Below are 22,425 nucleotides of genomic sequence, written 5' to 3'. Positions count from 1 at the left end.
TCTGTTTTATTGTGATAGCTGCCGTCCTGACAGTCAAGTGACAGATTTTGCTATGGGTTTTGAGCTGTCCATTAAATATAGCACCTCCATTTTTTGAATGTTTTGAGTAGCCCACTGAGTAGCTACCGGCTGAAAAGTAGGAGTCACACTGGGAAGCTGAAGGGGAACAGGCCTCTGGAGCATTTAGTGTTTAATGGATCTACAGCTGTAGTGAAGCAGTGTGCAGAAATAATTCTAATTAGACTTGGTCAATCAGATGACAAAATGAGCCCTGCCCTTCTGCCATTCAGCTACAAAATTCAGAAAACAATTCTGCTCAAACCCAGTTAAAAAAACAAACCACATTCCAATTGGTTATATTTTAGCTAATTTCTTGATACAACGTGCTGCCAAAGGCAGAAGGGGGCAAGTGGCTAAGCTACTGTACAAAATTGCCTTTTTCATCTGGGACTTTATTTTGGAAGGAATGATGAAACCCATGAAAATAGCAATTTTGAGAATTGGGCTTTTAGAAGAATTAGATGTTACTAAATAAAAATAGTAAATTAATATTGTGCCACGTTTGTGGCATGGTAAGTAGCTTATTTACACTTTCATGTCAGCTGTTGTCATTAGACTATACAGTTGTAAATGTGCAATTAAAGAGCAATAGCTTTGAATGGCAGAGGTTTTTCCTAATCAACGCTATTATTTGATGGTAAATCTTCACATTAAAAATAAACTGTCTCTAATTGTAGCTGAGAAGGCTAAAAATCTTAAAGAAATAGAAATTAAGTCCTTTGCAGCTCTAGAAGCATGGTACATGTGTGAAGTGGGAGCTCAATTAAGATACTTTGGTTCTATTTTGGCAAGTTTAAGAGGTCAGGTGGATGCAGTCATTACTGAACCTTACTAGCAATCTGCTTTGAAGTCGATTCTTAAACAGAGACTGTGCTTTTGTGAAGAAAAGCATTGTTCTAATAAGCCCTGAGAACAGAATTCAAAGGAGCAGATGAGGTTATTGTTCTGAACTAATACTGGTGCTAATAAATGCTGACAGAATTCTTACTGCTACCTATAAAAAGATGCAAGCCACCTAAAGTTACAAGCGTTTCAACTGGACTTAAAAAAAAAAAAAAAGTCCAAATGTGTGGTAGAACAGAAATGAAAAGTTTACAGTAGAGTTGCTTTCTTTAGGAGTTGAAAAAAAACCTACTGTTCTGTACCAGTGTTGCTTTGAGATAGTTTCTTGGAAAGCCAAGGTGGTCCTCATGTTCACGTGCTGTGTGTGAAGTAGGTGGCTTTAATGCTGTGGGCAAGCACATTCATCTCTTCTAAAATGTTTTCATTTGTTTCTCAGTATGTTTAAATTTTCTTTCTTGTATAGAAATGTCACCACTCAGTACAAATAGTAGCTTTCGCAATGATCTGCCTCTTAGACACTGTCAATGGAGACCAGAGGGTTGCCCCACTGGCAAGTCATCAAGTAGAATGAATATAAAGGAAAAATGAAATTAGACCTCTAAGAGTCACAGGCAGTTGCTCAGGGAGAAATTGTGGATAAGGCAAGATCCAGATAAAAATCTTTGTTGATTTTACTGCTGTTGTATGTGCACTGTGTGTAATGCAAAGGAACTACATATTTTTCTTTCTTTTTGTTGATAGAAACCAATTACTCTTAAACAAACAAACAAATGGAAAAACACCCTAATACAATAAGCATCATTTTACTAAAAGGTTCATGCAGCTAAGCAGATTTAGCTTTACTTTTAAATAAATTCAGGGAAATGTTTAACCCCTATTGTATGGCCACAAAGCCTATGCTGACCACACAGAAGCTTGGGAGGGCCAAAGACAAAGCAATGGGCTTCTGGAAACAGCTCCTCTTGTACATGCTTCTGCACACAGTCCAACAACAGCAGGGCTTAACAGCAGAGTTTTGTCAAGATTACAAGATGAAGGGGAGCATGTTACAAATACTTACGTCTCACTAACAAAAGGAAATGAGGGAAAAAAAACCCAACAAAACAAAAAACAACAAGCAAACCAAAAAGGGAAGAGGACTGTATAGCTATATGCACAAGGTAGTGGCTGGTATCTCTTTTCTATTCTGATTCTTCTCAATCACTTAAATAATTTATCTTTGTGTACCTTAGTATTAGTTTTATTTCCTGGAATGAAGTAACAGGAGGAAATGTAGCTTATACCTCTGAAGAGGAAAATAAACCTATTCTGTGTAACTTGCTGAAATATTTGACTTTGCTTAACAGTCTAAGAATTGAAATCAATGCAGTTATAATTGGTATCCATGGAGGAAGGGCAAGACTTTGCAACATGTTAAAGATCAGATGAAATGTATATTCTGTTTTGATTATTATAATATGTGTAAAATTAAGGTATTGTTCTTACAGATATTAATATAATCTAGGCTGGACTACTTGTTTTAGGAGATGCCTTCATGAGGATGTGTATAAGAGAAGTGAAAAACTGAACAGTTATTCTTGGTGTATTTCCAGGATGTTTTTTTCCATTATTACTTTGTCAGAATCATCTGGGGTTGAGCACCAGCAGAAATAAGATAGATATGACAGAAAGATGGATCACTGCCCTCATCATCCAACAGGGTAGTTTCTCTTTTTCCAAGGGCTCCTTATCACTCCTTTGTTCTGAAAGAAGAAATGACATGAGAGTGAATAATGGAGCTCTGCAGTACTGGATTGCATAAAACTGCACTTAAATACTCTAAGTAAATTCTATATGTCATAAAGCAAATATTTTTCCAGGCCTCTTGAAAATCTTGTGCATTAAATAACTTTCTGCAGTATCGCAAAGTAAAAGAAAACTGAATTATATGTATGTATATAGTTATATTATTAGTTTTAGGAAAAAGCTGCATATTGTCTCATTCTGTTACTTTTTAAGGTTACATTAAGAACATTAAAGTGTCTTAAATTTTTAATTAATATTTTGAGTACATTTTATATAAAACCATTTGGCCAATCAGATTCTAAATTAAAAATGGAATTTTTGTATTTTGAATTTTTTACATAGTTATGTATTACAATCTATGTATTTTTAATTCAAAATTTTTCTTCTCTGAAGTCTGTCAGTGCTATTTGTAGAAAAGTGTCTAAAGCAACAGTACTATGAAAATTTTAGTTCTTTCACAAATTTTTAAATTATTAAGTACACAGTAAGGATAATACCAGATGCGGAAAAGTAAAAAGTGTGCTTTATGTTTCCAAAGCATGCTAGCGGCCAAACTCATGTACAGAAAATCAGAAATTGCATAACCTAAATAAATCTAATAAATTTTAAGCCATGTCTCATCTAATCTATAGACTTGTTTTAAACCATCTTTTTCCATCTATTTTTGCCTTCCCCCTTGAGTTTTTTTTTAAATTTATGCTGTCTCACAATTTGCCTGTAAAGGTAAAAATGCTTCTCTTGCTTTGGAAACCAGACATTTGGTTATTAATTTACATTTTTGGACATGATGGTTTCCTGGCTAGAATGAAATATATGGAGTTTTACCAGTTGACTCTTATAAGGTCATGCTGCCAAGCTATTCAAAGGATCCTCGTCATGCATTTAGGATTATGAATAAGAATGCAAACTTAAAAAACCCCTGAGATTTGCTTCTTTACTTCTTTGTTGGATCTAAGTTGATTTTTGGATGTACAGGTGCTCTTCTGTACACGATTTACAGTTCTCCTCATTATGATTTCCTTGGGGTTTTGAGCTTTTGTTAATCAGAGAAAATAAATAACATCACAGCAAAAGAATCTGATCATGAACTGTAAATAGCTTAAAGCCACAGATGTCAAGAAGAACTATAGCAAATATTTATTTTTGGAGCAGCATGTGTGTGTAGCCCAGGCATCCAAAGAGATTGATATTCCGACCATTTCTTACCCAGGAATTGAAAACAGTTTGACTGTAGCACAGTTTTTTTTACCCCCAATAAACTGCGGAAAATTGTAATTTGTTATAGTATGTCCCAAAACCATATATATTATTACATAACCGTGTTTACCTCAAAAGAGTAAGAGGAATCAAGTGGTGAGGTGTTTTTTTTCCCCTTGTTAATGAGTTTTAGAGGTCTGGGAAGGATTACCCGCAGTGTCAACAGAGCTATGGTTTGCTGCTGTATGTGAGGTTGGACTAGGTGATCTTTAAGGTCCCTTCCAACCTAGACGATTCTATGATTCTGTGTGAGGTCTCACACGAGCCATCTCTGGGTTTAAGATCACACCTAACTTTTAGACATAGCCCTTAAGGCTACAGCTGTTGTTACTGGTAATAACAGCAACACAGGGACAAATTCCTGTCATCAAGGTTTGGTCTGCTTCTACATTTTAATGCTGAGAGTGTTGGGGTTTTTCAGCCTGGAGAAGAAAAGGCTTCAGGGAGACCTTCATAGCAGCCTTCCAGTACCTAAAAATGACCTACAGGAAAGATGGGGAAGGGACTCTTTTCAGGGAGTGTAGTGATAGGACAAGGGGTTTTAAGCTGAAAGAGGATAGGTTTAGATTAGATATTAGGAAGAAATTCTTTACTATGAGAGTGATGAGGTGCTAGAACAGGTTGCCCAGGGAAGTTGTGGAGGCCCCATCCCTGGAAGTGTTCAAGACCAGGCTGGATGGGGCTTTGAGCAATCTGATCTAGTGGGAGGTGTCCCTTCCAACCCCCAGGGGGGTGGGAACTAAATGATCTTTAAGGTCCTTTCCAACCCAAACTGTTCTATGATCTCAAGCGTGCTCTGGTTTTGTCTTGGAGACAGTGAGTTGGTGGACTGAAGCAGTGTGAATAGCAGGGTAGGTGTAGCCACTACCTTTATATAAAAGAATACGTGTGATCGTTGTTATATTCAAGTGATTTGATCAATTAGGAGTTGCATTCAGAACTGCTACATGCATGCAAGTTCTATGTTGACTTTGGCTTATCAAGGTCCTGTTGGTTTGCAGACAGCTGTTCCAGCTGAATTCAGAGTCGGGTAGTAGGAAGGGATTTGAGTGCCTGAATAAAGATGAAGGCAATGAAGTGAATTACCAAAGTGGATTTCACCCCAGTGAAATAAATTATGTGTACCAAACTCCCAAAGTTATAAATATAATGTATTCTTTCTGGTGCTTTATTATGTAAGGTCAACAAGTTAATTTGAAAGTGCATGAAAAAGAGCAATTTATGAGAATTGCTGTTTGTTACTGGAAGAAACAGCTACAAGAGAATTCTGATCAACAGTTAGGGTTTTGCCAATTAGCAGGCCAGTTGAACAATAAAAAGGAATTTTAAAGTATACTGAAAGAAATTGTACGGTTGTGTTATTGGTGGGAAATTAAACCAGTCTTACTGTATCACTGTTGTAAGTTGAGATTTTGCAGTCTCTCCTGTTTTACCTTACAAAATAGTGCTAATCTGCAGTTCTAAGTAAATGGTGAACTTTAATTGCTTTTCTACAGATGAAATGTAAGCTTTTATGTACAGTATATAAAATAAGAGGTGCTGCAGCGATGTAAATCTGTTGCTGTTAGCTTCACTTCATCACAAGTTCACTGAAATAAGGACTACATCTAGAGACAAGCATAGCTGAACTTGTAGATGAGCAACATGTACTGTACAATTAAAAGACTGTAAGGGAAATCCTCAGAAATTTTTTGAAGCTCACTTTGAAAATACATGATCCTACTTGAACCTTGCTTGCTTGAAAGTAAACTCCACACATGCATTACCATGGAAAAAAAACCATCAAATATGTTTAAAATGGGGTGTTCTTAACAAAGAGTAAAAGAAAAGAGAAACTTGGTGCACAGTTCTTGTGAATGAATGAAGAAGGTAGTAGCTGAATTCAAAACCTCTCCTGCTGTTTCCTCCTTCTTTGTATTGTCCTTTCAATTTGGAGGCATTGCATGGAAGAAGGGGGGTTGTCTGTCCTATCCATCAACTAGAATTTGGGATATTCTCCTAGAAAGTGAGAGATCAGGCAGTTTACAAATTGACTATGAGCCCAGCTCTCTCTCTTTCTGGGCAAGTGCTGTGACCAAAGGCTTTACCTGCAGTGGGGGCTTGCTGTCAGCAGCTGTGACCTCTTCCAGCAGATGTCTTTTTAGAAGCTTGGACATCAGTATCCCAAAGAGCACTGAAGTGTTCGGTCCTGAGGAAAGAGAGCACCTGGTGGGTCTTCAGTTACTGAACATTAGAAATATGTGGTTAGGTTTTCCTGTTGGCTTGTTCAAGCTTTGCAAAGCACCAACTGTTTTTTACCAACGATACAGCAAACCTGAATAATAATATGGGTGGTCTGGTCTGATATGACGTGACCAGCTATATTATGGAGAGCTAAATGCAAAACTTGATTTTGAAACCTAGGGAGCTTCTGTTTTTTCATAATGCTTCTTATTTTTTCTTCAGACTAACACATATAAATTAGTTCCTATTAAAATGTTATTTCACTTGACTTAACTGGATTTAGTATTGCAGCTATATCAAGACATATCTGATGTATTTGTTGTAGTTTAACAGTGAATGGAATTATTAGCCTCTATAAATATTTCAGGTTGTATATTATTTTTCCAGGGAAGGCAGTAAGACAAAGACCTGTGATACAGAGGATAAGAAAGAAGGAAAATTAAAGAGATAGACCATCTTGCTCTGAAGCTATTTGTACAAAGGTAAGATAATATGTTTTCCTTTAAAATTTAATTTCCCATGCTAACTGGGGAAAAAACTACTGGCATTAAGTTTCTATCTGTTAAGTTTCCCCTTTTCTATTCAGTTTCTATTGAGTACTATCAAGGTAGTCGTAGAACGTATTCTGCGTTTACCTGCATTTCCATGTTTGTTTGAGTTAAGAGCTTGTGATTAATATAATTTTTTAAATGTCAGCTCAGCTTTTAACTGAAGGGCTCATATCAAATCTGTTAACTATAAAAACAGCTGAAAGTATCTCATAGCTTCACATAATTGAAGGTAAGCTTAATAATTTCTGATGTTTGTCACTGGAGAGAACAGGAGGACGAGTCAACTAGTAAAAAAGTGAGTCTGGAAAAACAGACTTAGAAGGAACTTGAGATATTTTTGCAGCAAAAAATGGATTATTATTTTTTATTTAATCCTAGTATAGATCACAGATTTAGTGATGGGGACTTTCTGAATTATTTATTCTCATGGTTTAGGTCCTAAGGTTAAAATGCCTGTTTTAGAAGCTTTGAAGCAAGCTTTGATTTTTCTTTTTTCAATCCTCCTTCAATCCCTCCCTATTCTTGTATTTGAACTGCATAAATCTTTCAGCATAAAAACAGAGATAGCTTTACTTGAAGTCAGTAGTAGCAGCTGAATAGTCATCTGTGTTCTAATATCTGATATTTTTTTTGAATGAAAAATATGATTTGGGGGTCTTTAATACAGTATTGTGCACAGTCTACTAGAACAGACCTTTTCTATCTTTTATGGTGTGTAGGCATGGATAACTGCACAGTGCTTTATCCCTTATTTATGTGTTTAAGCAAGCAGAGTATCTGAAAGCACCAATAATATGTTTTAAATAGAAGGGACGAGACGGACACTGAAACATTATGAACTATATGCTGGCGGTGTTACTAAAAGTAACATTTAGTGCATCCTTTCCCTGCAAAGACGATTTTTTTTTTTTTTAATTTTGCCAGGATCTCTTCTGAAATGGTTCCTGTGTTAGTCACTCAAGAGTTAAATGTAGCTTTGGATAAAGAGAACTGTTACTGTAAGTTTTTTAAACTAGACTGCTCTGAAAAAAAGATAACCATTGAAGACTCTGAAAGACTTATTGGATGGTAACCAAGTTAAGGAAGCTCTGAGGTTCTTTGGCTTTGCTGCTGGCTGCTCTTGCTCACCAGGATCCTGGCACCCTATCACTGTGCCCTCATTGCCTCTGTAGCTCCAGTTCTCCTGTCAGGGAATGCCACCATAGAATAGGCCCCCTGGGGCTGCTTGGATGAGTGACAACCAACCAGCTCCAGAGTGACAAGTGTTTGAATGTCTAATTGGGTCAGTGCACAGGTGCCTGCTCCTCACGAGTGAGACGTTCTTGCTTTTCTCTGTGACGTTCTCTTGGTTCCTCTCATTTTTCCTACAGTTGTAAAACAAAACTGTCAATATGTTGATGTGAGAGAACAGGCATTATGAAAGGAGGAGGATGTTTTCCCATTAGCCCATTTGGTTAAACTAGCTGTGCTGCTTGAGTACTGACTGGAGGGGAGGCAAAGCAATCCATTAAAGTGATGGATGTTTGCTGATACAAATGGACATTGTAATAGACAATAAAGTGTTTTATTTGACTGGTGAAAACGAATACATTGTCTTAATCTTGGTTAGGTGGTTCTCATACTGGTTAGGGCTAGAGTCTTGGGCATCAGGAAACCTTTTCTTTTATCTGCACAATGAGGCTTTTCCTAAGTCTAATAAAGTCTAATAAACAATTTATCTGCATAGAATGCAATCAAATATAGGCAGTTGATGTGCAGAGGAACTGTTTCATCTTATTTAAGCCATGGTCTGTGCAGAGAAAACAACTGACATTAAGTCCATAGCCCATGTTACTCAGAGGTAGTTTCTCTCCTTTTGTCTCTTCCTGAAAGAACCATGGAATACCTGGGATTGGAAAGAAGTGTGAAATTCATCTAGTCCAACACCCTTCCCTCCTTAAAACAGAGTCAGCTAGAGCAGCTGGCTGTTTGGACAAGTGATTCAATTGCTTGGCCACCCTTATAGTAGAAAAGTGCTTTCTTTTGTTCAGGTGGAATTTATTCTGTTTTGATTTGTGGCTGTTGCCTCTTGCATTGTCGTGGGGCACCACCGAGAAGTGTTGTTTACCCCTGCCCCCATCAGGTATTTTTACACATTGATAAGATCTCCCTGAGCCTTCTCTTTGCCAGGCTAGAGTCCCAGCTCTTTCAGCCTCACCACATATGTCAGATGCTCCAATCCCTTAATCGTCTTTGCAGTCCTTCACTGGTCTCGCTCCAGGATGCTTATATTTTGCTTGTACTGGGGAGCCCACAAGTGCACACAGCACTCCAGACATGTCTCATCAGTGCTGAGTAGAGGGGAAGGATCATCTCCCTTGACCCACTGGCAACATTGCTGTAGGCCTTCCTTGCTGCACGGGTGCACTGCTGGCTCATGGTCTACTTGGAATCCACCAGGACCCCCAGGTGCTTTTTTGCAGAGCTGCTTTCCAGCTGATCATCCCCGATCTGTACTGATGCCTGGGGTTGTTCTTCCCCAGGTGAAGGACTTTGTATTTTCTTTTGTTAAACTTCATCAGATTCCTGTTGGTTTATTACTAAGCTTTTCAAGATCCCTCTGAATGCCAGTGCAACCAGCTGGTATATCAGCCACTCCTCACACTTTGTGTCATCAGCAAAGTTGCTGAGGGTGTATTCTGTACCATAATCCAGGTCATTAATGAAGTGGTTAAGCGGTACTGGCCCCAGTATTGATCCCTGGGATGTACTAGCAGTGATTTTCCTCCTCCAGCTAGACTTCATGCTGGTCACAACCCTTTGAGCCTGACATTTAAGGCAGATTCCAGCCCATCTCACTGTCCATTTGTCTAGTCTGTACTGTTTTATAGGAGACAGTGTCAGAAGTCTTGCAACAGTCAAGATAAACAACATCTGCTGCTCTCCTGTCATCCACTGATCCAGCCATCAGCTGGTCTGTTCTGTTCAGAGTGTCTCAGTCCCAGCAGGTGCCGCTGGCAGGGTGCTCCATGAAATCAGTTTCTCTCCAGTTCAAGGTTTGTTTAAAACAATATTGGCTGACTTGCATGTGTGCTTCTAAAATAATGCTTTTTTTAATGGTGTATATTTAAAAGTGCGAAGAGTAGTCATTTAAACATTGTCAGATTTGAAAGCGTTCTAAGTGGTGTGAAGACAACAACATAGCTATCCTCAGCATTATTTATATAGCAACTGTTTATGTTTCTACCTTGCTATCCTTACTAACAAGAAGACCTGCTGACAGAGGCGAAAAATAAAGACAAAAAGGTTTGACGCAGTGTCTTACAGTTGTTTACTATAAGATAAACAGACTAAAGAAAGGAAACTTTTAATGGCTAGGAATCAGAGGAATTATTTATAGTAATAATAGTAACAGAAGTACAATTTTTCAAATTTACACTATTACTTGAAAATTTTTGGTTGTGAAAAATGGCCTTGTTCTAACAGGACTAGCATATCATCTAGTTAAATTTAGGAAACTTGACAGGAGAAATCATCTGGAAAAGAGAAGCATATTTCAGTAATGTATAGTTTCTTAACATCAGCAAAGACAGAATGAAAAGGGTTTCTTATTCAAGAGAGTAAATGTAAGTATTTTTAAGTGAGAGAAGTTTCTTCTAGAAATCAGGGACGTTTTTAATGGATTGGAAAATGAAAGGGGGAACACTGCTAGTTTCTTTTCTGGAAAAGCATGAGTTTATTTGCCTTAAAAATATGTCCCAAAACTTTTATTTAGTGATAATAAAATGATGTGTTTCATAAATTAATTTAAAGCTGAACAGTTTGAAACAGAAGTAGTTGTAGTTTATTTAGGGATCACAGCTACTCTCGTTCTACTAAAGTTTGCCCAAATGTAGTGATATTTGTAGTGTTTATATGAAATGTTAGGTTTTGCCCAGCTTTTTTTCCTCACTCTACAATCTCTGCTTTCCTCATATGTAAATTGGTTAAATTAAATGGACCTCTTCAGAGGTCTTTTTTAGCTCTCTTGCAATGCGTTTTTTTGATATGCTGAAAACAAGGACAGCATGTAAGGAAAATACATAATCCTCAGTTGCTCAGTTACTGATGCATAGAGTCTTTTCACAAGAACTTTTGGTGATGACTTAGGAGTATCACTTTTATGCTATGTGTGTTATTGCAAATTTGAGTTAGTTCCTGTAGTAATCATGAATACAACCAAAGGTGCCAAAAATAAACATCTTATACCTTTATAAACATAATATTAAAAGAGATGGGGAGGTAAGGAAGGAAAGGAAAAGAAACATTAAACCAGTCTATTCTGTTTGGTTTTTTTTTTTTTTTCTGTCTTTGAAAGCTTTCTGAGCTTTCAGCCTCCTGCAAGAGAAGCAATTGAGAAAGATCTTGGGGAAATATTTGAGTGCCATATTTTTGTTCCGTGCTGCTTATGCATTCACTAATCTCAACTGACTCTGAAACACAGAAGGCAGCAACCACAAATATTAAGACATGGATTTATTCCACTTCATTATAGATGCTTGGATACCTCAGTTAAACTAAAAGCATAGTTGTTTAATAAATGAGAATTGATCCAGTTAAAGAGGAACACAGTTTTTAATAGACTATTTTAAGTCTTTGTTAACTTACCTCATCTAGCTACCTGTATTTTCACTCAAACGTGCAAGCACAGAAAATAGTTTGTGCGTAAGTGTCAACAAGGAGCAGGGAAGGCTGTAGCAAGTAGAAATAAGGGAAAATAGGAGGTCAGTAAGCTGCTGCAGAAGCATGTTTGTGGAACTTGAACCTATGAATTTCACTGCTTCTTTCAGCTGTTCTTTTTCTCCAGTTCTCTTAATCAAGTTAGAATTATTATTCCTCCTTTGAAAATGTTGTTGCATGCATTTTCACTGTTGTCCATTTTTAAATATGCTGTGGATAGTATAAAGTGGACCGAAATAGGAGAAATACTTTGTTTCTGTTGCCTCTTGATATTGAAACTCTTGAGAAAAGTTAAAACTCTTTGAAAATGGGGTTAATGCACCTTGGTGTTACCATACAGGATTCTTATATCAGAATAAAATATTTATATGCACTGTTAAAATAGATTTTCAGTTAGCTGTGTTTATTTCCAAATGTTTTGATTCTTGTAACAAAGTGCATGGTTACAGGATCACAGAATGGTTGAGGTTGGAAGGCACCTCTAGAGGTCATCTTGTCCAGTCCCCCTGCTCAAGTAGGCCTACCCTTGCTGGTTGCCCAGGACCATGACCAGATGGCTTTTGAATTTCTCCAAGGATGGAGACCCCATAACCTCCCTGGACAACCTGTGCCAGTGCTTGGTCGCCCTCAAATTAAACAAGTGTCTCCTGGCATTCAGAGGGAGAACCTCCTGTGTTTCAGTTTTTGTGCCTGACTGACCTTAGTATGTCCAAATGATCTCAAAGCTTTGCTTTCCAGACATCAATGACTGCACCTTTTTTATCTTTCAAATCTAGCTTTTAGGAATGTTTGTAATCCGAGCATTTTATTTAAAAGTATTATACTGTTGAGTGTACAAACTGGGAAAGAAAACCACGTACCAGATGTTCTTCTTAAGTACTCGTGCCAGGTCCAGTAGTAAGAAAGCCTTCGAGACATTTCATCACTCAAAATTATTTATCAGGAACTTGGGAAGTATTCTTTTTCTGGATCAGTAAGAGGAGCAATTTAAACCATTTTAAACGTTGGTGAAGTCAGTTACGTACTTTCAAATTGGTACAATTAAACATCTTCTGAATATGTCACTAGATAGAAACAGAAACTGCTTTAATTACAGAACAACTACTAGATTCCATCTAGTTTTCTCTCAGTTAATACATTAACACCAGCTTGTGCATATCTTTGTTTTATAAAGAAACATGGAGGGTGCGATGGGAGAGAGGTAGTGAAACAGTAAAAGTCAGCATAAACTGTTTTCTACAAATCTGTCAGAATAAAGCAAATGCCTAAGTTAACCAACATTAAACAAAAATTTTAAGCTCCAGCTGAGGAACTTTTTTCCCTTTTTTACGTAACTTTAATAACTTTTTTTTTTTAACGTAACTAAGTCATAACTTTCAGTTGTGACTTAGGTCCTCCTGAAATTTGGAAAACAGTGACGTTTATATAGTTTCGTTAATAACTTTTCTCCCCATAAAATAATGATTCCTTGGTGGAAGGTTGATGAAACTAATACACATGCTTTTACTTATTGCAGCTACTCTCTATGGCAAATACATATAATTCGATCTTTAAAGACTCTTCAATTTATGCAATTAGTAAAATAATAATATAGTTTTTGAGGTCTTCTGGGCCTGGAAATCATCCAGTACAACCTTGTGTTAAAAACAAGGCAAACTTTAGAGTCAGAGTAGATTGTTCAGGGCTTTGTTCCATTCGGTTTTAAAATTCTCCAAGGGTGGAGATTCTACAGCCTCCTCAGGCAACTTAGTATGTACTTAACAGTTAATTTAAGTCTGACTGAACTTTTCCTTGCTGTAACTTTTGACTACCACCTCTTGGCTTTTTTGTAGTGTACCTTGAAGGAGTCTAGTTGTGTGTTTTCTGCAAATCCCCCTTCCACTGTGACTTTAGGGATTGGTATTGGGAATGTGTACAAGCCTTGGCACCACCTTGACTCAGTACTTTGTAAATTACTAAGATACTGTTGGGAAGCATTATACTTGCTTGTTTTAACTCTAATTTTACTAAATACGTTATGTAGCATATTAACATCAGAAATGGGCAAATAAACATAGTACTGAAAAAGACAACAGCATTGTACCAAGACCTTTTTTAACGAAGTCCCAGAATACATCTTTTTTTCCTGGTTCTGTCATGTGGAAGGCTTGGAAATGCTGAATTTCTTACTGAATGGTTTGCCAGCATGTAAGCTTATGCTCACATTTTCAGGACTGTTTGGTAATAAACAAAGAAGCCGAAATAAAGGACATGATTGAGATTTCAGAAGAACTTGTGATACTGTATGACACAAAAGATGAGTTTACAAAATCAGTTATGAAACGACCACTGGAATGGATTACAGCAGGTTAGAAAGGACAAAGGATAACAGTTCATCATGGAGAGGGACAAAGTCTTTTTTTTTTTTATTACTGTCTATAATAATAGAAGAAAAGAAGATGCAGTTTCTTGGCTTTATTGTAAATTTATAGAAGGGTTAGTAAATATAATGAATAGACATAATATTACTGGATGATCTGGACAGATTTATGCATCAATAAAATATAATGAATGTAATAAAGGCTGCAAATGTGCTGCATTTTAATGTCTGGAGGGCTTCAGCCTTTGTTGAAGACCAATGTCCTTTTGCAGAGGAATACAGATAACCCTTAATTATCTGAATATTTTTCTAGTGTTTTGCAACAGGGTTGTATTATGTCTAAATGCTTATGAATATTTAAGTGAGTGATACAGTGTAAAACTCCATTTTAATTTTGTGCTATTTATTTCAAGGAAATCATATTCTAAAAGCTTTAAGACTGCAGAGTCATTTTTGCCTAATTGATTGAGCTACATGTTCATCTTTGAAACAAGATGTTCGTGTTATCAGTGTTACAAATTGGTAGTACATGAAGAGATATCTAGAAGGTAAGGATTTATTTCTAAGACACCAGGGATGTATTAGGCTAAAAAATCTTAGAATCATAGAATGGTTTGGGTTGGAAGGGACCTTAAAGATCATCAAGTTCCAACCCCCCTGCCATGGGCAGGGACACCTCCCACTAGAGCAGGTTGCTCACAGCCCCATCCAGCCTGGCCTTGAACACTTCCAGAGATGGGGCATCCACAGCTTCCTGGGCAACCTGTTCCAGTGTCTCACCACCCTCACTGTAAAGAATTTCTTTCTGGTATCTAATCTGAATCTCTCCTCCTCCAATTTAAAACCATTACCCCTTGTCCTGTCACTACACTTCCTGACAAAGAGTCCCTCTCCAGCTCTCCTATAAGCTCCCTTCAGATATTGGTAGGCTGCTATGAGGTCTCCCCAGAGCCTTCTCTTCTCCCCGCTGAACAACCCCAGCTCTCAGCCTGTCCTCATAGGGGAAGTGCTCCAGCCCTCTGATCATCTTTGTGGCCCTCTGCTGGACCCATTCCAACAGATCCATGTCCTTCCTGTGTTGAGGACTCCAAAGCTGGAATGTCCTTAAGGTAGAAAGAATAAAGGCAAGTAGTGGGTTGTAACTAACTTCCCTCTTCTCTTTTTCTCCTCAGAAATACCCGTGTCAGTTAGTTCCCATGTATCAGAATCATATAGTAACACCAGGCAAAGGCACAGAATGGATAGAAGGTAATTTACTGCTGAAAATGATAGTAATTGCTCCATTGAATGGGCTTTAATCGTGACTTTGCTGCAGTCTTTAAATCTTGAGCGATACTTTGTTATGCTCTCTCTAGGAAAACATATTGGTCCATTTACGAGGGTCTGAATTGCTGACATTGTCTGAGCCTGAGATGCTCCTGAGTAAACTGAAGATAATCTTCTGAAGCTTACACAAGTGTTAAAAGTAAAAAAAAGGTGGAAGCTGTATTTATTCCTCATGCCTTGTATTGCTCCCAACATGATGCTCTATCTCCTTCACCCAGAATTAATTATTCGCCTATCCCTATTGTCTTCAGAAGAGGATGAGGCTGGTGCCTATCTCAAGACAGTTGTCCATGTGGCTCTTCTCTTCTTCAGTAAGAAATCTGGCCTGTTTGCAATTAAAATGCTCAGTAGGGACACAGGAGAAGCAGCTTTAGAATGTCTTGCTTCTTTTAGTATCAGAGGGAGCACTATTGACGTACACCAGCTCCTTCTCAGATTCTGTGAATATAAAATAGTTTCTCCCTTCTTGATACCAGTGGAGGATTGAAAACCCAATCAGTAATGGATCAGAGGACCTCCTTGACTTTCATGTTCTTTCTGCCTATCTCTTCCTGTCTTTTTTCCTTCCTGACAGTCTTTACTAGATATAAGAGGTGCTTCTTGCTTTTGTAGGCCTACGAAGTGTCCTTTGGGTCAATGCATGCTGTACACATTTGATAATTCTCAGCAGATACCAGTCTCTCCTGTTGCTGCAATGAGCTATCTTTTAATCTTGTTTGACCTTGGATGTGTACCTCCAAATCTCATTGATTTCTCATCATCAGACATGATCAAAAGCTTACGGAAGCTTCCACCCTCTCACCTTTAATGTTCAGTATCTGTTTTACTCAGGTGTTTCTTTCAGGCTGGTTGAATAGGACACGACACCTCACCAGCTCTGTAGGCAATACTGTGACTCTGGCATTGAGGTACTCATTGTGACCAGAAAATATCTGGGTAGTGCCTTAAAAAAAGAAAAAGTACATGCTATGTTAGGAAATTATTGTGAGAGAGGCACAGAATAAATTGAGAGAAGACAAGAAATGCCAGAGATGGTAATGAAGAAAGGGTCTATGTTTTCTTGCATAAAGAATGGTTTTCTATTTTTTCAGAATGTTAACCGAGGTTAAAATATAGAAACTCAATAAGAAAACCAATTCCTTAAATTAACACTTCTCATAGGATAATTTAAAAACACGACTTCCAAACTTAAGTTGCATTGCTTAGTTTTGACATTAGTGTGAGTCCACTTCTGGGTGGAAGACTAAGTGAGAATCTGGTAACAATTTGAACTTTTTTATTAAGTTAAAATACAGTTAAATTTGGGTTGTCTTTTTTTTTAGAAATGCACTTTCAATATTCTCATAACTTTTAAGGTAAATTTTACTGTTTTTCCATCTGTGATGTAGGAGACCCCTTCTTGATCTCTATTCTTCTTGTTTATCGTACAAATATGAATATATTTCAGTATTGTAAAATATGATAGAGAATTGAAATCCAAAGCTCTTGGGAATATAGAGGTACACAGATTGGAGCTTCCAAAATATTTTTCATTTCCATTGTTTCTCCTAAATAATTTACACTCTTTATAAATCTTTTAATGTTTGCTGCTCATCTACCACTCTATTTTTTCTGTGCTTTTCTAGCAGCTGTGTTGCTAGGACATGCTCAAGTAGATGAAAAGATTATGAAGCAGTGAATGGGAGAAGCTTCTCAGTGAAGAGGGAAAAACAGTAGAAAATAAATTGTATGAAGATCTTGAAATAAAATACAAGAATTAATATTTTACCTATTGAAGTAATCTCTTTAGTATGAATTTGCATGTGAAAAACTCATTCATTTCATTAAAAATGAAATAACGCAGTTAAGGTTAGCCCTTTGTGATAATGTATTCCAACACTCTTAACAGGCCTGAGTATCTAGTGTTTACAAATCTTGATTTTTCTGAATTGACAACTTAAAAAGTATTCACTAAATTATTCATAATAAAATGTGTCATAAGTGATTAACAGCCTGTATTCCAGTTTAAATATTTTTTAAACAGTTGTTTCCAAACAGCAAAAAATAAATAGACTATTCGTACCACACTAGGCATTACTGCAATTCAGTGTTACCTCGATTTACATTTTCTAGACAGATAACAGATTTTCCAGAACTGCATGAGGTACATAGTTGACAGTATTGTGAAATGATGTCAGCACTTCTAGGTTTTTTACCACAGTTATTTGGAATTTTCTTTAAAAAGAAATTACCCTGTTTTAATTTTCATATTTCCTATCTTGCTATAATTTTGAGTCTTTTTGCTTTATTATAGAAAATTATTTATTTTGAGAAGGTTTGATACTGAGAATCTGAAATAGTTTCAATTACTAAAAAGATATTTTAGTAATTTAAGGCTTCTCTCCACTGCCTTTTTTATGTTATGTCATCATTCAAACCTCGCCAACTTGAAATATATGATAAATAGTCAATTTGGAGGAACTGCCAGAAATCGAAGGACTGTGTAAGACAGACAATTTAAACTTCTACAGTTATTTAGCCTAAGAAACACATTTTCAAATACGAAACATTTTTGAGTTGTGATGCTTATGTAGCTAGATCCACTAATATGAACAAATATCCCAGTTCTCAAAAATGTTGCTTCAACGTAAGTTCTGATTGTGTTTGGTGGCAAACACAAAACTACCTCCTGTATGTGGCTCTGTTTAGCTCGGTGAACTTTGTCCAGTCAAAAATAGATTTTTATGGCTGGAGGCTTATAGAGTAACTCCCCTCCTCACTGGCTGTGGAAAGATGAATTAAGTATTACAGGCTCTTCCCTCTGGAGTCTGTCAGGGCTGGTCTACAACTTGAAAGTTTTGTTGGCAATTTACTGGGCAATTAAATTCTCAGGAAGTACTTCAAAGGAAAATGGATGTTTCACTGGCAGGAATGGATGTTTTCCAGCCAGAGAAAAGCAAAAAATATTGCAAGGAAGATTTAAGCCCTGTAGGTATTTTTTAAATAACCTACCACTGACTGTCCTATCTTCTTACTAGTTTAAGTTTGCTCAGACAAGTTTCTTCAGTCCTCTCTGTTGAATGGCAGCTCTCAGGCCACACAGGCTTTGAAGGTGTCAAAGCTCTTTCACATCTAGAACAGCAGACTGCAGAAGGACTGCATGCTTCCACCCGTTAATGTCTTTCAAGAGTTCTAAAACTCATGAGAGAGAGCTGTATCTTGAAAGGTGATATGGAGTAACATACAGCAGCCATTCTTCCAAGTTGGTCACATATTTAAAGGACAGTATTAGTTACCTTAGGCTGTTTGCAGAGCCCTGGAGAATGAGACCGCTTCATGCAAAGTAAATGGATTAAGTTTCTTACAGTGTATTTTAACATTTTTTCCACTGTACTTCTCCATGTCTCATTGATTCCGGCAGCACAGTATTTGCTGTTGAAAGAGTAAAGATAGTATTTTATTCTTTTGGGGCCTTTAGGATATTTACCAGAACAATGAGGTGGTTGAGGAATGTGGAGAAGTATAAGCATTTTATATGCAGCACTTTGGATCTTTGGTTAGTGAAATGTTGATGAATTCAATTAGTTGATATAAAACGCTGGAAAGACACGAAATATTCCTGCAGGTATTAAAAGTGGTTGTGGGATTTAATGGGAACCGCAAAGGAGTTATTTTTCTACTTCATCAATCGGATCTTGTTTCTTTCTTTACACAGTTCCCCCAAAATGGTATCTGGTGTGAAATACAATTGTGATTCTCAACATTTGCATACGTATGCTGCTATCAGTTTTTAACTTACTAAGCTTTTTAAGTTGAAGCTTTTGTAAAATCAGTTTGCTCACTATAAAAGTATGCTTTGTTTAGACAGTTGAAAATTAACACAAGTGTAGAAAAGCTCATGGGGCATATTGTTTGACCCATTTTTTGGCACTGATGTAGAAAAGGGATTAGTAAGTCATGCTTAGACTCTAAGGAAACTGGATCCACACCTGTTCTTTTTAAAACCAAAGCAGTCCTTTCAAGGTGTTTGGTGCTTGTTAACTGCTGTTCCAAATGTAAGTAATGAAAAGGATTTTTGAGAGCTTAATTCTTCATAGTGCTTTCACAAAAATCATGTGAGTAGCCTGTGTGAAGTTGCAGGAGTACTGATAAGTAGGAAGTAAAACTGGGAAGGGTGTTTGGCCCATATATTCTATTGAAACAATCATATTAACGGCTTTACCACAAACAAATGTGTTATACTGACTGAAACAGTCATCACTATCCTCATTCATTCCCAGCATTACCACGACACTTAAATAATGTATTTTCAAACTGAATTAAGATCCATTTTTTAATTTAAAGCCGTATCTTTGGAGGGGCTGGGAGGAATGGTGACGTTGGAGAGGATTTAAGTAATAACATTTTGATATGGAATTTACTTTAGTACTTAAAAGGGGAAGAGCCAGAAAAAAGCTTCCTTAAACCTCTGGATGTTTATTGTGCCATGTCAAGCTGAATAAAGATACTTTTCATTGATGTAACTGTTTGTTATACTTAAAGGTCCAAGGAGGATGCTTAGTTTTATTCTTCCCACAAACACACTGTAGCAGGGTCTACTCGTTACCAAGTGGGACTGTGCACTCCTAAGGATCAGAAATAACTTCCACAAAACAGCAACCAGTTGTTACCAATGGCAGGCCTCTGCTTTGGTTATAAACATATGCTACCTAAAATGAGTTAAGTACTGAGCTTCTTACTATGTGGCAAAATAGTTGGTCACCAAGCTGATAGCAATAAGGATGGGATAACAAGAAGTAGTTCATCACTTCAGGGTTCTCTCACATGTAACAAGATGTACTCCTATACCAATTAGGACAGAGCTGTGGCGACTTCAAAGAACATCCTTATCATCCTCAAGAAGCTGGCAAACTTAACAGTAAACTTCTACTGTCCTGAGATAACACCTTAAAAGGATAATGTGAGGAAGGGTATCCCTACCCAAATGACCACCAAGGAGCTCACACCTGCACAGAAATGTTTTGCAGATACTGCAAAATTTAATATGCTTGTGCAGAAGGGGTATTCGGTCATCCTCATGAATTTGTAAGCCTAGGTGGAATTATGTATTAGGTAGGCAGAATAATGAGAGTCTTTTGTGTATAAATAATGGGTGAATGTTCTTGGTAAGGGGTGCTAGAATTGTGGATTTCCACCTAGCAACCGACGTCGAGTAAAGAAGTATCTCTAACTGCTTCTGATTTCAAGAGCTTTTGTTTCAGGTAACATAGTGTATCAGAGTATGGGGTTCCTATTAGAGGGCACTCTACCCAGGAACATACCTCGATTTTGGAAGACAGCATACTGCTATTACTTCTTTGCTGTATATACCCCACAGAAGCAGTTACTTACATTTTCTTGACTGCACAATGGCTTTGGGAGAAATTTAAACTCCTGAGAGTTTATAACCTTTTATGACCTTTTATGACTGATTATGACCTTCTGGTAGCTTAGACCTGAACTGGAAAAAGCCTAGCTTACAGGGTTCCTCCTATGCCATAGCTGCATTACCACACTACTGTGCAAAGCGTTGCTGCATCCTTCTTCCACACTCAAAGTCATGGCATAATCTCACGACTGCACAACAAGTTTTCAGCTCTGATTTTTGGTTTCATGCGGATAAATAGGACTTTGAGCTCTCAGGAGAAAGACAGAATTTAACATTTTTCAGTAGTTTCTGATGTCTGTGATAGGCATTTCCTCACTGAGATTGCTAGTTGTTGTGAATGCTGTACACGCACATCTGTCTCTGTTGTGTTCAGTGTAACAGGGAACGTAGATGTCCAAACCAACAATGTGAATTCTTCTGTGGAGCTAGGTGCTTATGTCCTTCCGGTGTTCAGTCCTGGGAAGCTAGCTGGTTTTGATCCAAGGTGTTCAAATAGGATCTTGTGTCTTGTGTGTACAGTATTTGGTACTCTCAGGTTGTTTGTCATGGAGCTATTGAATATCCCCAAGTTGCATAGCATCCCATGATGAATGACCTAACCAGGTAAGAACAAGGTTTTTTCTTCCCTGGGAAAATACAAATAAACAAAGACTACAAACATTGAGTTGCAGAATGTAACAACAAATGTTCCTGTACCCGTGATTCTTTTTGCAGCTGCAGCCCATAATCTCCTCTTCTTAGAAAGTTTCAGCTCTCCTACACCTGTTGTTCAGTGGAGGTCTCTGCTGCAGGCTACAGATCTTGCCTTCGGGGCTGCAGGGAACCTTCAAGAAGAGATGTTGCACAGACAAGTGACCATATGAGAGAAAGGTTACAGAGAGAACACAGGCTTAGGACACAGACAGACTGTAAGGGCAATATGTGGTATGTGCATTTTATACCTTGACAGATGTCAGCATTTATCTCCGTTATGCATACAGTTGCCTTCCTTGTCTGTTTGGGACAATAACTGCTTGTGACATGTTGTGTCTGACAGTAGCTTGTGGAGCCTGTGAGATGTGGTTTGCACAGCACCTTTGCTCTCAGGCACTCTGTTGCACCCTGCTGTCTTCTCACAGACCTCAGGAGAGCAGATCTCTTGACCTGTTCTCCCCTCCTGAATTTCAAGCAAGTTAGTTCAGTGTAACCTCCATTTTGTTTCCAGGGGGTACCTGCTTTGTGTAGCTCCGTTGGTACTCAACCAGATAGTAACTTTATTTGATTTGAGGAACATGTTTGGATGCAATTGAATGTTTAATTGAATTTAGCAGCAGAATCTCTACTGACATTACGAAGTTAGGATCTGATTCATTTTCATTGGGTGTCTGTGATGAGATTGCATTCATAGTGGTATATGAAAACTGATGGAATTAGGTTCAGGTTATTTAATTTACTTTTCCGGTTTATTTTTGTCAAGATCTTTTCATTTGTACTAGTTTACACAGGTAGGAAGATCCATACAAAGATGTCTATGCTTTTTTCAACTTAATTAATTTGAAAGGAGAGTGGCCGTGACAGGATATGAAAAGCTTTCTGTGACATAGCCTGTGACATTTCATACAGCAAATGCACTTGGCCACTATTTGGACATTATCACTAAACAGCAGGTATGAAGCCGTTGCTTTTCGTGGTACCATAATTCACCACTCATTCCCAATAGGAAATGGCTGAAGAAGCACACCATCCCATGTCAGTGTAATTTCTTCCTAACATGGTGTCTTCTCAACGTGTAGACAGATGGGTGTTCTTCAAACGGCTGAGCCAGCAAAAGATCTTACAGCCAATCAACCTACATACTTTCTTCCCGCTGATGGGTATTCCCTTCCTACGAGAACCAGCTAAATCCCTCATTTGGTATTTTACCTGTTTAAATCCGT

The 22,425-nt window shown here is 37.6% G+C and overlaps 1 protein-coding gene across 21 annotated transcripts in view; it reads left to right on the top strand.

Moving 5' to 3' along the window:
- Positions 1–22,425, top strand: part of NRCAM (neuronal cell adhesion molecule) — a 158,184-nt gene that overhangs the window by 44,304 nt on the left and 91,455 nt on the right. For 19 of the 21 annotated variants that reach the window (XM_014963698.1, XM_014963715.1, XM_014963702.1 and 16 more), the window contains one exon: positions 6,556–6,650. The gene's annotated coding sequence lies outside the window, so the exon portion shown is untranslated. Of the gene's footprint in view, positions 1–6,555; positions 6,651–9,643; positions 9,755–14,968; positions 15,025–22,425 lie in introns of those variants that run through there. The other 2 variants (XM_014963700.1, XM_014963699.1) reach the window with 2 other exon arrangements.

Source organism: Calidris pugnax, unplaced genomic scaffold, assembly GCF_001431845.1.
Source record: "Calidris pugnax isolate Ruff unplaced genomic scaffold, ASM143184v1 scaffold44, whole genome shotgun sequence".
In the NCBI taxonomy this organism is placed as follows: domain Eukaryota; kingdom Metazoa; phylum Chordata; class Aves; order Charadriiformes; family Scolopacidae; genus Calidris; species Calidris pugnax.
Note: the sequence above shows the minus strand (reverse complement) of the source record. Positions and strands in the feature narration are given on the sequence as shown.